Genomic DNA, 16,067 nt, shown 5'->3' on the forward strand with positions numbered 1-16,067 from the left:
GGGTGGGGTGGGGGGGGGACTATGGTAGCCTTCTCATCTCCATAAATTCCCTTCATGGGAAAGGAGGGAGGAAGGGCAGGAGGGTCCAGTTGTCATGCCTTTTAGGATCATCTTTCTCTCTTCTCCCTCGCTCACACCCTTGGAAGGTAGATGTTCCCCCAACAGACACTCGGGAACACATCCACTCTCACAGACGTGCAGACACACAAGAACACACACATGTTGGATATACACAAACCCACCACATCCTGGACATGCAGAGACCCACTGCCCACATCGCAATGATAGATTCATACCAACTCACTGACGGACATACATGGAGCACACCCCCGCCCACACACAGACCCATACCTCCTTGGGACCCTCCTGGCTTTATCTCTGTACGAACCCTCCAAGTGCAGCCTCTAGCAGAGGAGAAAGAAGCTTTGGGGATATGGCATGTGTGATGTATGAGGTTAAATTAAAACCCCATATGAAACCAGTCTTTAATAACTGGTCTCTAGGACTTCCCTCGTGGCGCAGCGCTTAAGAATCCGCCTGCCAATGCAGGGGACGTGGGTTCAATCCCTGTGCCGGGAAGATCCCACATGCCGCAGAGCAAATAAACTCATGCACCGCAACTACTGAGCCTGCGCTCTAGAGCCTGTGAGCCGCAACTACTGAAGCCCGTGTGCCTAGAGGCCGTGCTCCGCAACAAGAGAAGCCACCGCAACGAGAAGCCCGTGCACCTCAACGAAAAGTAGCACCCGCTCATCGCAGCTAGAGAAAGCCCATGCACAGCAACAAAGACCCAACGCAGCTAAAACTAAATAAATAAATAAATATTTTTTAAAGAAAAAAATAAATAACTGGTCTCTAATATTAAACAGCGGATGGGGGAGGGCAGCAGGGAAAGAAAGTTGACAGTGCCCAGTTGGCCTGCCATGGCCCTGGTGAGGGGTTGGCCGGTCAGGAGTCAGCCGAGACACCCCAGCCTGGGGCCCCGGCTGGTTCTGCAGAGTCCCTGGGCTCAGGCGCAGCTGAGGCCAGCAGGATGGATGGCGGATGAGTCAGGGGTATCCTTTCTCTACCTGGATCTGACAGCCTGCCCTTGGGTCCAATGGTCCAACCTCCCTTGGCCCACAGTGATCATCTGTCCATCCAACCATTCAGCCATCCACTCCCCCAGCAGTAAACAAGGTAGCTGATCTCCCAGCCCTTGGGGAGCCACCAGGCTAGGTGGGGAGAGGAAATAGGAGGAGTTGGAAGACCATGACTTAAAAAGCTCACTGTGAGGGCTGCTGGAGCTTGGGGAGGAAGTGATGGGCATGAGCTGGGTGGTCATCAAGGACTCAGTCTGCCGTAGGAAAGCCAGTTCTGACTGGGAATCAAAAGACCTTGATTTAGGACTCCATTTTGCAGTTGCATAAGAGCTGTATGACTTTGAACAAATCACTTACTTCCCTGGGCCTCAAGTTCCTCATCTGTACAGTGGGCAGAGCAGTACCCACTGACACGGAGGTTGTGAGGCTCAGGTGAGGAAGAGGGTGAAAAATTGCTTGGTTCATTAAAACCCACCTCACAAATGGGGAACATCTGATCCCTGCCTCAAAGAATGGGTGCGATTCCAGTAGAGACTGAGGAGAGTCGTTTTCAAGCGGAGAGGACAGGGTAAGCAAAGGTGTGGGTGCATGAGGTGTGTGAAGGAACAGCAAGCAGGGAGAAAGGATGGAGTGGAGAGAGCATGTTTGTGGGATGAGGAGCTGCAGGGGATGCCGAGGGAATGGAGGGTCGGTGCCAGCTCCCGGGCTCTGAGTCCTTTGCTATACCGTTTGCCCAGGCTGCTCGGAGCCAGGCTGGCAAAGGGGGAAGCTACAAAGCCCATTAGAGCACTGCATGGGTCTTGGGAGGTGGGCAGGTTAGCCTTGATAATGTCCATTTTCTGGAGCAAGAAACTGAGCCCTTGGGAAGTAAACCATTTACTCATGGCTTCCTGTTGACTCGGTAGCAAAGCCAGGCTAGAATCCAGGTCCCCACCATATATTTTGCTTTTTCTGATACAGTAATCAGCACAGAGGAGGGAATGACTTGTAGTGTTCTTTCCCAGGGAGACTCATTCTTCAATGGGCTTTCTAGACAACATGACAGGCTCATGGGCAAGCATTTGGGGCAACAGATTTCTTCCTGGTGGCCCCATCTCACACCAAGTCCAGCCCAGACAGATTACTCAGTGTTAAGCTGACCCTAACAGCAATTGCTCATTGTTGTGCCGGGTGGTTTGGGAGCAGGACTGGGGATGGGGTTGGGGCTGTCAGTGACTCAGAGTCCCCAGGCAAACCCCCTGGCCTACTGGAGTTGGCTGATGACACCTAGAAAAAAGTGTTGCATAAATAGCCCCAGCACAGAATTAAGCCCTTACCCACCCTATCTGAGGAGTGAGAGTGAGTCACTGCCAAGAAGATGCTGTGGATCAACATCGAATCTGGATTCAGGCATGAATTCAGATCCCTGCTCTGCCTCATACTTAGTGTTCCTGATCAAGTCACTTCACTTCTCTGACCCTCTGTTTTCTCCTCTGTAATATGGGGATAATGTAGCCTACTTTGCAGTGTGATTATGAAGATTAAATGATATGCTAACCTGACTGCATGCAGTCCAGGAGCCCTTCCTGGAGGAGAGGGAATTCCAAATAGACTCCAATTCCAATACGGATAAACGGGAAGGCACCACTGGAAGGATACAGCTTCGGAGGCAGGAGTGGGACACACATCTGCACCCCTTCTATCCCTATCTATCCCGACACACCTGCAGGGAGGTGTGTCGATTCTTCCACCCAAGGATTATTTGTTAAAGCCCGATTCTCCTCCAGGCCTGGCCTCCCAGAGTCCTCAGGGAGATAAGACACCACAGTGAGACCACTGCAGTCATGGGTACAGGAGGGGGAGGCAGCTGGGCTTACCCTGGGCGAAAGGGTGAATGTTCTCCTTTAAATTCCTGCTCTGCCTCCTTCCAGCTACGGGGCTTCTCTGTGGCCCTCTTTCTTCATCTATAAAATGGGAATAATGACAATAGTCCCCTGACAGAATTGTTGAATTGAACATGTAGTAAATTTGAAGAACGCACTAAATGCTCGAAAACTTAACCTACGATTATTATGCGGAGTGAACGGCAGCCTGCCAGGTAAACAAGCGTTGGGGGGCTACATTCCAGGCAGAGGGAACAGCCTAGGCAAAGGCCCAGAGGCTTGAGAGGGCATAGTTTCTTCGGGGGAACTCAGGGAGGTAAAGAGTGGTGAATGCGGGGGCAGGTGAGGGGCCAGGCCTTGGGGGCACGTCCTCCTCAGAGGGAGAGAACTGAGTCTGCCGCCCCGCCCCCCAGCAGGAAGCCTCCCTTGAATCCCGGTTGGGAGGTGGTGGAGGCTGGGTGGAGCTGGGGCCCCGCGGGTGGGGATTGTTGCGGAGGATATTATTTTAATCTTCCTCTTAAAGCATAATTGCTTTTTGTCGGTGGGTGTTCCGGGACGCGCCTCCCCACAAGATTGCTTTCCAGGCTTCTCTCCTCCAGGAGACAGGCAGGGCTGGGCCAGCTCCTTGCTGCATTAATACGCTGCAAATGCGATTTCATGGCCGCAAATGAGATTAGGGCCAGAGGCTCTGCTCTCTGGTAGAGACGGTGGGCAGCCGGTGTGGACGAGGGTCTGGTGCTGAGGAGGGAATGAGAGGGAGGGAATCAAGGGATCCCAGCAGGTAAAGCCTGAATAAGCAGTTTCTTGTAACTGGAGCTCCTCGGACCTGCTGGCTCATTCCAGCTGCAGAGTGGGCCCTGAGGCCCCATCCTGGGAGTGGGGTGCTCTGGGATGTCCCCCCCACCCCCAAACTCCCCACAAGCACCTCATGAAGGGAGAGGGCTGTGATGACAAATACAGCCACATGGCCTGGGTCTAAGCTTGGCTGTTCAGCTCCTGGTACTGCCTCTGTTTTCCCATGTGTAAAAGGGGGTTACAGTTGTACCTACCTCACACGCAGTTGTGAGCACCGAGTTAACAAATGTAAAATGCATAGAATAGTGCCTGGCACATAACAAGCGCTTGTTCATCGTTAGCTCTTCTTATGAGGTTCACACCGAACATTCCTGCCCGAGTAGGGGGAGAAGGGCCCTGAGGGCTTGTTCTCTGGAAGAGAGAGGGCTACCTGGGGAGGAGGCATCACTGCCCCAGGCTGAAGTGGGGGCATCTGGGGATCTAGCAGAGAGGAGGAAAGCATCTGATGCTAACTTCACCCCTTACTCATTCAATGAGCACCCACCTGACACCAGTTCTGTACCAGGCAACAGCCTGGGCCTTGGGGACAAGGCATCACCAGGCACAGTCTCTACCCTCAGAGGAGACAGACCCTCTCCCAGAAAAGTCAATAGTGGGTCATGAGCCAGGCCAGGGGGAGGCCCAGGGACTATGGATCTGATGCCCCCGGGTGGAAGTGGAGGCAGTGGGGGAAAGTTTCAGGGAAGATTTCCTGGAGGTTGTTCCATTTGTGTCTTGAAGAAACACGATAAATTATTCAGGCTGGTAGAGGGAGGACAGTCCAGGCAGAGCTTAGGTGAAGGCCAGGAGGCTGGAGAGACCAGAGCCCTTTCAGGGGACTACAGACGTGTAGTGTGGCTGGAGCGTGGGTGTGAGGCAGGGATCTGCGGCAGTGAGGCTGGAGGGGCTGAGGCGAGCCGAACGTGAGGCTCCTGAGAGAGTCAGCACCTCTCTTGAGAGCAGTGGGGCCTACTGAAGTGTTTATCAAAGCAGAGGAGGAACTTGGTCAGACTTGTGGGTCAGAAGAATTGGGGTGAGGGAACTGGTTGAGCCTGCTGCCCCCCCCAGGCCTCTCTGCCCTGAGTGGACCCCTCGACCTTGGTGCCACTCGACCTTGGCAGGGTCCCTCCTCCGCCCCCTCCTGATGGAAGGGAATGGCAGGTGGCCTTCCCTGCTTACCCCTTTATTCAGTCCTTTGTTAACGAGTTATTGATTCTGCAAAAGAAAAATGCCCAAGAGCCACGTTGCTTCTTTAGCAAAGTGATTCATGGCACGATGAAGGGGACCTGGGCTGCCCCAAACAAGAGCTCTGGTTACCAATGCTGAGAGGACTCCTTCAACGCAGTGATCAATAAACAGGCCTGCTGAGCTAAGGGACGGTGTCAGCCAACAAGGAGAATAGCATATCCATAACAATCGCCCCAAGTCTGCCGTTGCACAGCTGGGGCCTCAGGGGCTCTGAATTGGCACAAACTGGCGTAAACATGGGGGAAGCTCGGTTTTCTGGGCCACCTGCCATGTGCCAGGCGTCCATTCTCTCACCTGATCCTCACCGCACCCCTGCAAGGTAGATTTTCCTTGCTGCTTTGCAGATGAGGAATTGAGGCCCCAGCTGGTCAAAGGACTTGTGCAAATGCTTGTTGCTGGGGCTGGAGGAGCCACAGTTAAAGCCTCGCTTGGCGGATTCCAAGCCGGTTGATGGTGTTTTTTGCTGCCCAGTGTGATGGTGCTGGGCCAGGCTGGTCAGTCCTGAGGGACAGAAACGAGGCACAGTGACAAGTTTGGGACTATCAAGTACGCCCTGATGGAGGCACATGCATTAGGCCCAGCAGCCAATGACTGAGCAGATCCAGGTCACCTCTGCATAGTAGGGCACCAGAGGAAGGTCAGAGGGCAGCCGCCCAGTGCCTCCAGGATCCACCACCCAGACAGCAGACAGGCTGCATTGAAGGGGCTTAGCTGGAACTGGGAGCTTGATCCCAGGCATAGCCCCCAAGCACCAGGACTCCACCAAACAACACTGCCACGCATTTGTGCTGGATACAGTGGCCTCCTCTGGACACCCCAGCTTCTGCCCTGGTTTACAGGGGCCTGGCCCAGCCGTGCCCAGTGAGCCTCCAGGATGCTCCGCCTCTCTCTCCTTTGACTCTTGGTGTCTGTGGACAGCACTGTCACAGAGCATCTCTCTGGCCCCATTCAAGAGGTCGGGTGTTTTCATCTCTGAACTTGACCTTTTACGTGTTGTCCCAGTTTTAGGAGTGAAGGATGGAGAGATGTGACCCCTTGCCCTGGGAGTAAAGGAAAAAGCAATATGCTTTGGTGGTTATGACCACAGGCTTTGGAGCCAGCAGATCTGCATTCGGATCCCAACTCTGCTGCTTCACAGTTTGGACAAGTCCCTTCATTTCTCAGAGCATCTGTTTCCTCTTCTTTAAAATGGAGTAAAAACAATAACTCCTGGGGCTGTGAATGTGAGGATGAAATGAGACAGTGAGGTAAACTCTGGGCACAGCGCCTGGCACAAAGTAAGAGTTCACTCATCGTTAGCAGGGTGTGAAGATATGGAGGTGATGAGAATGGGGCAGTACCAGGGTATTTATCAGATGAGCGCTCAGGCCCACAAAGAGGGGCTCACGCAGCAGGTGCATCAGTTGAGGGCCTTGTAGGAGAAATAAGGCATTCAAATTCTGTCATTTGAGGGGAATTTATTAGAGGGGCTATTTGCGAAGTTGAGGGTGATGTTTAGGAAAAACAAGAGGGACAGTGTAGTCCTCTGGGGGCTACTAAGTGAGAGGAGCCGTCACTGGCTCTTAGACCCGGACAGGCAAGAGGGGGAACGATGACCTGGAGGGGCAGCTGTATGGAGAGTGCTGCCTGCCAGGCAGGGTGGCCCTGGGGACAGGGACCAGCCAACCCAGAGAACCAGCCAGGAGGATCTTCCTAGCTCCCTGATGGCCCTCCCGTAAACCCAACCCAACCAGAACCCACTGAAGTGGCCACGTGGGCCAGCCTCCTGGGCACGGCACAGGGTGGAGAAAAGGGGAGACGGATGCGCGGTACAAGTGGGAGCCGCCCAGCGCCACAGGTGGTGGCAGAGGACCCTCCTGCCACACTCACCTGCTCCCCAGCTGGAACACTCTCAGAGGAAGCCGGTGGCCCTGTCCTTGGGCTGCTTCTTTGGAGTGGGCGGGACTAAGGGCAGGAAGGAGGACAGGCTGGAGGGAACCACAGAGAGAGGGGCTTCCGGGTGCCCCCAGCAGAGCTCTGGCTGCAGTGACTTAAGCTCAAACTCTGCCCAGTGCCTTAAGGGGTAGGGTGTGAGCTGGCCCCCAGGGGCCCCAGTGGGAGATGAAATTGAAGCACAAGGTAGAGCCACTTCTCCCCTACTCACCCCCAAATCTCTCCGCAGAAACTCCCAGGTTGAGCCTCAGCTGATGTGAGGTCCGAGCAGCCCCTGATGACCCTGACCTAGCGGGCTGTGGATTCACCACTGTAATCTGAGGAGGGGGCCCTCCTGGAGTCTGCCATCCTTCAGCCAATGAGTGAGCACCTGCTGTGTACACTGCTGGTGCTGAGGGGAAGTGGCATTTGGAGCGTAGAGACCCTCTAAAGGAACAGCCTTGGGCTTCCCTGGTGGCGCAGTGGTTGAGAGTCCGCCTGCCGATGCAGGGAACGCGGGTTCCGCTCCGCAACGGGAGAGGCCACGACAGTGAGAGGCCCGCGTACCGCAAAATAAAATAAAATAAAGGAACTGCCTAGGTTGACAATTGCCAATAACTCGGGGAGGGGCAGGCACTTGACCTCAGGTTTATTTCCTATCGGGAGTGGACTCAGAAACACAGGCACAGGCAGGTGTTACCGTGGATAGAGGACTGTTCAGAGCAGGAGAGAAGGGGGCTCAGGAAGGCTTCCTGGATGAAATGTCTTGAGCTGGACCCTGAGGATAAATTGGATTTAGGTAGGAGGGGAGAAGAGATTTCTGGCGAGGGGGTTGCCTGGAGAAAGGTGGCTGTGGGCATGGTCTTGGAAGCTGGGAACAGAGTGTGTCTGGGGAAGAGAAAAGGGAGGCTGGGATATCTGAGGTGGGGGGTGAAGGCTCAGGCGCCGGGGGGAGACTGCACCCTGCAGACATTTCTCACTTTTCTGGCCCATTTCTCCTGGGGACAACCTGCCAAGTCCAAGGTTGTTTAGCAGGGAAGAGAGCGAACATTTCTGGAGAACTTAAATGAGTATCAGCACTAAGGGCTTGACCAGCATTGTCTCCTTCAGTCCTCATAGCTGCCTGGTTTCCCCACTGTATAAAGAAGGGAACCAAAGCTCAGAGAGGGTTAGTATGTGAACCAAGATCACACAGCTATTGGCTGCTGTTTGCTACAAAAATCACACTAAATTTCCACCTCATCTATCCCTTCCCTTTCCCAGAAGCCCAATTCAACTGCCCAAAAGAAATGGAGAGAAAGTGTTGGGGGTGGGGAAGTGGTGGTGAAAGAATGGGGGAGGCGGAGGGGTAGGCTCTTCCCGCTGCCCAGCAAGCCCAGTGCAAAGCCAGCGGAAGAAGCAGGACCCCTCCTTCCCCAAGAGCCAGCCTCAGATCCAGTGCGCAGTGACTGTGGGCACCCTAATGGCTGTGTTTAACCCCTGGCCCTACCGAACGATGCAGCACCAAGTGTTCTCTCCTGAGGGGAGGGGTTGGGTAGGGTTACTTATTAGCCGTGAGATCAATCATTACCTGCTTCCCCTAACAGTGGAATCTCCTTGAGTCATCAAAGCTTGGGGCTGGTCCCCTGGGCAGGGGAGCAGAAGGTCTTCTGGACATTTGGGGAGCAGGCTCATTTCCCTTGGCTGGGGGAGGCGGAGTTCCCCTTACTGGGAAAGGGCAATGAGGCAGGTAGAACAGCGTGCGCGGGACGGGGGATGGGGTTCGTAGCGTTGTTAGGTAGGAGAGCCGCATCCAGTCCCCAGGCTGATGGCCGTCTCACTGGTGAGGAGTAAGCAGTTCTGGAGGGAAGGTTAGTGTAGCACAGGAGTGAGTGTCCCAGGGGCCCTTGGTCCAGGGAGCCGGGCAGCCAGCGAGTGAGGCGGTGGGAAGGCCCTCTTTCCGTTGGCTGCTGAGTGTGCAGGGCTCAGGGCTCACTAGGGCTCTGGAGCCAGACGGCCTGGAACCAGTGCCCAACTGCATTATCTTCTCCCCAGGCAGGAAGGCCAAAGGGCTGGGGGCTGCAGCTGTAGAAAGCTCAGACGCCAGCAGGGAGCTGCAGGGCAGGGCAGGCAAGGCAGTTAGGCTGCAGGATTTAGGGAGGTGCGGCGGCAGGAATACTCACATAGCCCTGAGAGCCAAGTGCCTCCTTAGTGTTTGCTCCCTAAGAGACCTGCTGGCCTCTCCCAGCCCTGCTGCAGGGCCCTGAACTGAGCCACAAATGGCCCCTGTAGGCGCTGGAGTAGCTCTGGTTCCCTCCCGCCACCACGACTTGCTTCCAAAGCATTTGGGACTGAGTGGAAGGGGGAGGCACTCTAGGGAGACTGGGGAACCACCCACTGAGGCCTTCTCCACGCATGCTCGATTGTGACAGTGTCGGCCCAGGCCTGGGAGGGGAGAAACCTGGAAGTGGGACTCACAGCGTGCATCCCCAACCATCTGGGTGACCTTGGCTGGTGACCTTTCAGTTCTAATCAAAGGTGAGTCCTCAGCTTTTCTGCTGCCAGGGTGGGCCTGCTCTTGGCCCCCAAACCAAGGAAAATGGGAAGAACCCTCCGTATGGTGTCTAAAGCAGCCGGCAAAAGAATGGGGCAGGCCACAGGGGTCTTCCAGACATCTCTCAACCCCACCCTGTATTGATCATCCTTTGAGGCCAGTTCACACCTCGTCTCCCCATGGAGCAGACCCCACCCGCACGCCAAGGGCCAGTCACTCCTCATTCTGCCATCTCGTGGTGGCAGAACCGTGCCCGGCGTGTGGTAAGTGCTCAAAAAAAAAAAAGAGTCGTTATTTATGTAATCATTTCTTGTGGAGCTCAGAATTGGATCAGTCATAATCTTTGGTCCGTACTCTAGAACAACTGTTGACCCGCACATAGCCCTCTTTAGTTATTTATCATTTATTTTCAATAATATAATGAACACCTCTTAACTGACCACCCAATCTAAGGGGACAACGTTACAATACCACATCTACTTATTTCCCGTTCTGTCCCCCATCTTCCCACACACCCTCCAAGAGGAAAACATTCTCCTGAGCTTTGTGTTTATTACTATTAAACAAACAGAAGGCTACAGGCATCCAAAGAGGCAGGATGCCGGCAGGTTCGCTAACAGAAACAGCTGTTTTTCCAACCAAGCTGCAACTTCCTTGCAGGCAGTGTCTGGGTCTCCTCCTTTCCTGCACTGTGGTCGGCATGTGACTGGGCACACAGGACCACTGGTGAATCTTGTCTTGATGGGCTGTTTGGGCTACCCAGAGCAAGAAGGATGAGGACTGAATGCCGGACAGCAGGCAGGACAAGACCCCAGGAATAGGGGGAAGGGCTTCCGACTCCCCCACCAGCGCACCTGACAGGTGTCTGTATGAATTCTGCCCTGCCCTGTGATCTCACACAGTGTTGCCCAGGTGACCCAAGTGGGTGGAAGAGCTCACTGCTTTTCCAGGTCTGGGCAGAGAGCGGTCCACCCCTATCTTTACCTTCTGGGGGTGCCAAGAGCCGATTGCCCAGCTGCTGACCCCTGCCCTGCTGGCCATGGCCCAGAGCCCACACATCACCTCCGCTCGCAGAATGTCTCCCTGCTGAGAAAGTGCCAGACCCTTGCCCTCCCCCTTCCCCCTGCCCAGGTCCCAGAGCCGGTGTCTGGTACCCCTGAGACCACACTGATGCTCCATACTGTGCACCACCCCCAAAGACTCCAAGGTACCCAAGGCCAGCTGTCTGAGCAGGACTGATCACCCAGCAATACCAAGTACTGCTCCCCAAGATTGGCAAACAAGGCCAAACACTCCTGCCCGCAAGAGGATGGTACGGAAAAAGAAAAAGGTGAGGCCTGGGGGCATGGGCGTGCACCTGCATGAACTCACCTCTCTTTCAAAGTCCCTTGTTTTGTTTGCTCCTGAATCATGACAGAAGCTTCCTTTCTCTTGGCCTCAGTTTTCACAGCTGTGAAATGGGGAAGGACGCAGGCACTGTGGCTCTTCCCGGTGAGGTGTCCTATACTCCTGGAACACATGGGCTCTGAAATGCGGCGTGCTTGCAGGTGTCATCAACTTAGTCTCGTGATTTCTGCCCATCTCCCTGTGATCCAGAGAGAAACGTAGCTTGAACTGGGTATATCCCCCCCCCCCCCCCAACACACACACAGAGCCTGGAAAGGAGTTTTTGTCCTCTTGTCGCTGGCGTGTCACAGAGGCTCAGAGAGCCTATTGCGATGGCTCATCATCATCCTCCAAGATCCTCCAGGAGATTCCCAGGTTGCTGCCCTGGCAGTGCCCATGCCCCACTGCTCCACCGTCTCCCAGCCCTGGCCCAGCCCTCTCCCCAGGCCACAAATGTTCCAGTGTCTGGAGAGAAGGGATTTTTGTCTGTTTCCATCACTACTCTATTCCCAGTACTCAGAACAGTGCCTGACACATAATAGGTGCTTAATAAATAGCAGTGACAGAGCAGCATGACCCTTACTTGTGCTAACTGGCAAGGCTGAACCCATGCCCTTCACTGTGTCACTTGCCAAAGGTACACAGGTAGTTGCTAACTAGGGAACACCCTCTTTGCAGTTACACTCTTAGGTCAAATAAAACAAACAGCTAAGGGTACCGACTGAGACCCCAGTGCTGTTTCTACTTTATTACCCTTGACTTTGGTGTCTCTGGTTCCTTGTGTTCTCTACCCATAGCTGGCTCCTCCTCTTGACTCCACCCTCCTGCTTTAAGCCTCCTTCCGGAATGTCACACACGTGGGACCAGGCACCCAGCCGGCCTGACCTGGGGGCCCTAAGCTGCCAGCTGGTTCCGGAAGCTCATTCCCACCTGCCCACCCAACTGGATTCGGGGATCCAGGGAGGGTGCATGGGAGCCCTGAGAAAGAGCCAGATTTGTTTTATTTGATTCATAGCTTTGGGAAACATTTTTGATAGCTGGGTAGAATCCCATATAAGGATGTTCATAATGTACATAATTACATATCACATATTCGTATTTCTTTGTGAGTCCTCCATTCATGTCTTTTTTGTTATGGTAATGTTTACAGGTTTCAGTGTTCTTTGTGTATGCATTAGGGATATCCATCCTTTTATACATACTGCAGATATTCCCTCCAGTTTTTTTTTTTTTAATGTATTGTGGTGAATTTTGAACCATTATAGAAGTTGGAATGGATTTTTTAAAATAAATTTATTTATTTATTATTTTTTGGCTGCGTTGGGTCTTTGTTGCTGTGCGCGGCTTTCTCTAGTTGCAGCGAGCAGGGGCTACTCTTCGTTGTGGTGCGCGGGCTTCTCATTGCGGTGGCTTCTCTTGTCGTGGAGCTCGGGCTCTAGGCACGCAGGCTTCAGTAGTTGTGGCACGTGGACTCAGTAGCTGTGGCTCGCAGGTTCTAGAGTGCAGGCTCAGTAGTTGTGGCACACGGGCTTAGTTGCTCTGCGGCATGTGGGATCTTCCAGGACCAGGGCTGGAACCTGTGTCCCCTGCATTGGCAGGTGGATTCTTAGCCACTGCGCCACCAGGGAAGCCCCAGTATGGATTTTTTAATGTAATCAGTTCAGTCCTTTTCTTTATGATTTTTGACTTCTGCGTCCTTTTGAAAAGCCTCTACCGCTCCAAACACCACAACTCCTATTGTTAGTACCATGTGCTAGTACTAGCTACTCGGGTTATGAGCTTTAGAGTGTATACATTGTGGCCCAGAGAAAGCACGTCACATACAAAGAACGGCTGGTGAGAGAGGAGAGACAGCAGGAAGTGGAGGTGGATGGACCCTGGTTCTATTTCCGGCTCTGTGCCTGTGAGCTAAGCTGTGTGCTTTGGTGCAAGGGCTTTTGTGTCCCTGAGCCTGTTTCCTCACCTATAGAAGGGCCTCACCGTGGCCGTCATAGCTCCCAGGCAAGTTTAGATGCCGAAACGAGAAGGAACATGAGGGACCATTTTCAACTCGAAGCCCTGGTGATAGAGATGAGGAAACAGAGGCCCCTGGAGTGAATTAGCCCAAATGACTATTCCCAGCCCAGTGCCCCCTCCTCTGGCCACCATCAGAGCCTCTCCAGTGGCATGGCTTTCAGCTCCAGGGGCATCCTGGAGGGTGGAACTTGGCTTCCTTGCTTCCCATGGCCTCCCAGATTGCTGGGCAGAGTGGTGGCCAGAGAAGGGTGGAGGAGACTGTCTTCTTCCATCTCTCCCCTCAGGAGAACCAATTTAAGTCCCTTCCCAATAGACCATTAACTCCTTCACTGCTGGTGCAATCTTCCTACTCCCTCCCACCTTGTCCCCTCCCCCCAGCACACATATCCCCAAATGCCCTGAGTGATGGGCAGTCACAGGTCCCTCAGGACACCTGCTGGCTAATCCTGGCTTATTGAGGGCAAGGCAGGCTGTCTGGAGGGTAAGACGTTGGAATTAGCAACTTCTGAGCCTTCCCACATGCCAGGCCCCAGTGGAGCAGCTGAGAGAGCTGTGCTTTGGAATCATAACCCTGCCCTACCAGTACCGGCTGAGTGGCCTTGGGAGGTGGTAAACCAGCCAAACCTCTGCCTAGAAATACTGCCCACTGATTTCTGCACCCTAGCAGTGCTGCATGAGTTAGCAGTGAGTAAACCAGTGGTGTGTAAGTATCCAGGTCTGCTCCTGGCCTGCAGGAGGTGTCTTCGGGGGAAGTGAATTCCCTTCCTCGGGCTCATGTCACCCCTACAGATGGGTTTGTAGGACCTCATACTTAGTTTCATCATCAACCACAGTTCACTCCCCCACATGTAACCCAGCTTGTACATTTTCTGTTCCCTGAAGTCTCCAGTGTAGGCCTGGGAAGGGCAGGGCGTGAAGAGGACATCAGTCCTGATGCAGGCACACGTCTGAGGGAAGCCTGCAGATTCCCATCCAGACATAGGCAGGAAAGAGGGGAAGGCGGAAAAATTGGCCCACTGTCCCCCCTCGAGCCCTCCTACTTGGCCCCAGGCCTCCCTGGCCCTGGGCCCAGCCTGCCCAGCGGACACACGCCTGCAGGCCTCACCAGGAGGCGCCAGCCCGGCAGCGGGCCTCACGCCCAAAGGTGAAGCATGAGCAGTTCTCGCCAAACCCCCTAAGCTTTATTTCCCTGACAGTTGTCCCAGAGGGGAGGCACAGAGGACATAGAGGGTGCAGAGGATGCAGAGGACGTAGATGAGGCACCACTCATGGCCTAGTCTGCCAAATGCCTGGCTGGACTCGGGGCTGCCAGGGAGTCACTGAGAGCCTTTGGGCAACTGCCATGCTGCTGGGCCCTCACTTCTGGGGCCCTAGGGAGCTCATCACAGCAATCAGGGGGCTGGAGCTACCATCTTAGGCAGTTCCTGGGAATCTGGGAGTGGGAGGGACATTAGTCACCTCTCCTGACCTCACTGCAAGAACCGCAGGCCAGTTATTAGGAAGGTTGAATTACAAACCGTTCCAGATATCCCCATTGACCAGGTGGGAAAATTAAGGCTCAGAGAGGTCACCTAGAGAGTTGGGGGCATAGCTGGGCTGAAACCTAGGTCTCTCGACCCCTAGGCTGCTAGTCGTGCTCCTATATCACCGAACCAGATCAAACCTGCTGGGGAGTGAGTGGGTTACGGGGTGTGCAGTGAGGGTGGCACACTGATCTATGAGGGTAGGGGGTGGCTTTGTGGCTGCTTCTCCTTCTTTCCCCCTCCACCTGGCAGGCGTTCCTTCTGAGTACTGACCTCCCTCCCCCTCCTCCCGCCCTGGCCTGGCAGAGGAGTAGGGGAGGAGGGGGCAGCTTTCAACACCTCTGCAGATGGCCATGGCTTCTGCTGAGTCCTGGGTGGGGGGAGGGGCCCCTCAGCCAGAGGAAGGGAAGGAGAGTCTCTGTAGGGCTGGCACTTCTGGGGCTGGGGAGCGGGGCGATGTTCTCACCTCCTAATTAGTCATCTTGTTAGGCAAGGACCACAGCCTGTACCAGGAAGGTCTTTCTGAGAAAGAGTCAGACGTGCAGGAAGTGAAGGAACAAGCCACAGAGATGGACATGTCGGGAAGAGCAGTTCAGGCAGAAGGGTCAGCCAGGGCAAAGGCTGGGAGGCCAGAGCCAGCTTGGTGGTTGCGAGAAACCACTAGAAGGCCAGTGTGGCTGGAGTGAGTGGGCAAGGGGCCCAGAGATGAGACGAGGTCAGTTTCCTGGAGCAGAGTGTATAGTCCTTACAGGCCACAGTGAGGCTCTGTGTGAAACAAGGAGCTACTACTGCAGGATTTTGAGCAGAGAAGTGATGTGGTCTGGTTGAAATTTGTAGGGGATCACTCTGGCTGTTCTGTGAGATGGGGCAGGGCAGAGGGAGGGCCAGAGCAAACAAGCGAGAAAGCAAAGAGGAGGCAAGTGCAGGAATTCCATGTCTTGAATCCAAGCGGAGATGGTGAGAAGAGGTCAGATTCTAGACATGGTGTGAAGGTAGAGCTGGCAGGAGATGCTGACAGATTGGAGTAGCGCAGGGAACTGCGTGAAATAGCAGCCATAAAAAGCTCTTCCCTTTGCCTCGGCCCGGAGGCTTCCCAGAGTCAGAAGCAAATGTGCCCGGGACCCCCAGGCTCAAAGCGGGAGAAGTGTATGGGGAACCTGGACCCTCACAGAGGAAGCAGGGCAAGTTTCAGACGGTCTGGTTTAAGCACTCGTCGTTCCATTGGGGAAACCGATTCTCAGAGCACAACTGGCTTTGGGTCCCGCCGTGGTGAGAGGTAGAGCTGGTTTAAAGCCAGCCCTCCAGACACTCAGCGCTCACCAGGACGGAGTCAGGGGACCCAGCCTGCTGGGGCTGCCACCAGCACAAAGCCTGCCTCGGACCAGGCCCTCCTCTTCTCTGGGCCTCTGTCTCACATCGTTCTCTATGGTCTCCGTGGACTCTTCCCGCTCGGAGGACTCCGCCACCCCTGCCACAGCCTGCCCTGAAATGCAGGACTGACAGGCCAAGCTTCCCAGATAAGAGGGTCAGCCCCCGGTGACGCCCTGCCCCAGGGCCCCATCTCCAACTTGAAGAGATCCACTGCTTCTGTCCCAGGGCCAGGAGGGCCTCTCACATCAGCTGGTGCTGATTAATCAGCGGGAGGGACAGAAGGTCGGGGGGGGGGGGGGGG

General features: G+C 54.6%; 1 protein-coding gene across 1 annotated transcript in view; it reads left to right on the forward strand.

The window, feature by feature from the left end:
* CCDC33 (coiled-coil domain containing 33) overlaps positions 1–16,067 on the forward strand; it is a 117,696-nt gene that overhangs the window by 6,903 nt on the left and 94,726 nt on the right. The window lies entirely within an intron of this gene.

Source organism: Lipotes vexillifer, unplaced genomic scaffold (genome assembly GCF_000442215.2).
Source record: "Lipotes vexillifer unplaced genomic scaffold, Lipotes_vexillifer_v1.1 scaffold242, whole genome shotgun sequence".
NCBI classification, from domain to species: Eukaryota; Metazoa; Chordata; class Mammalia; order Artiodactyla; family Lipotidae; genus Lipotes; species Lipotes vexillifer.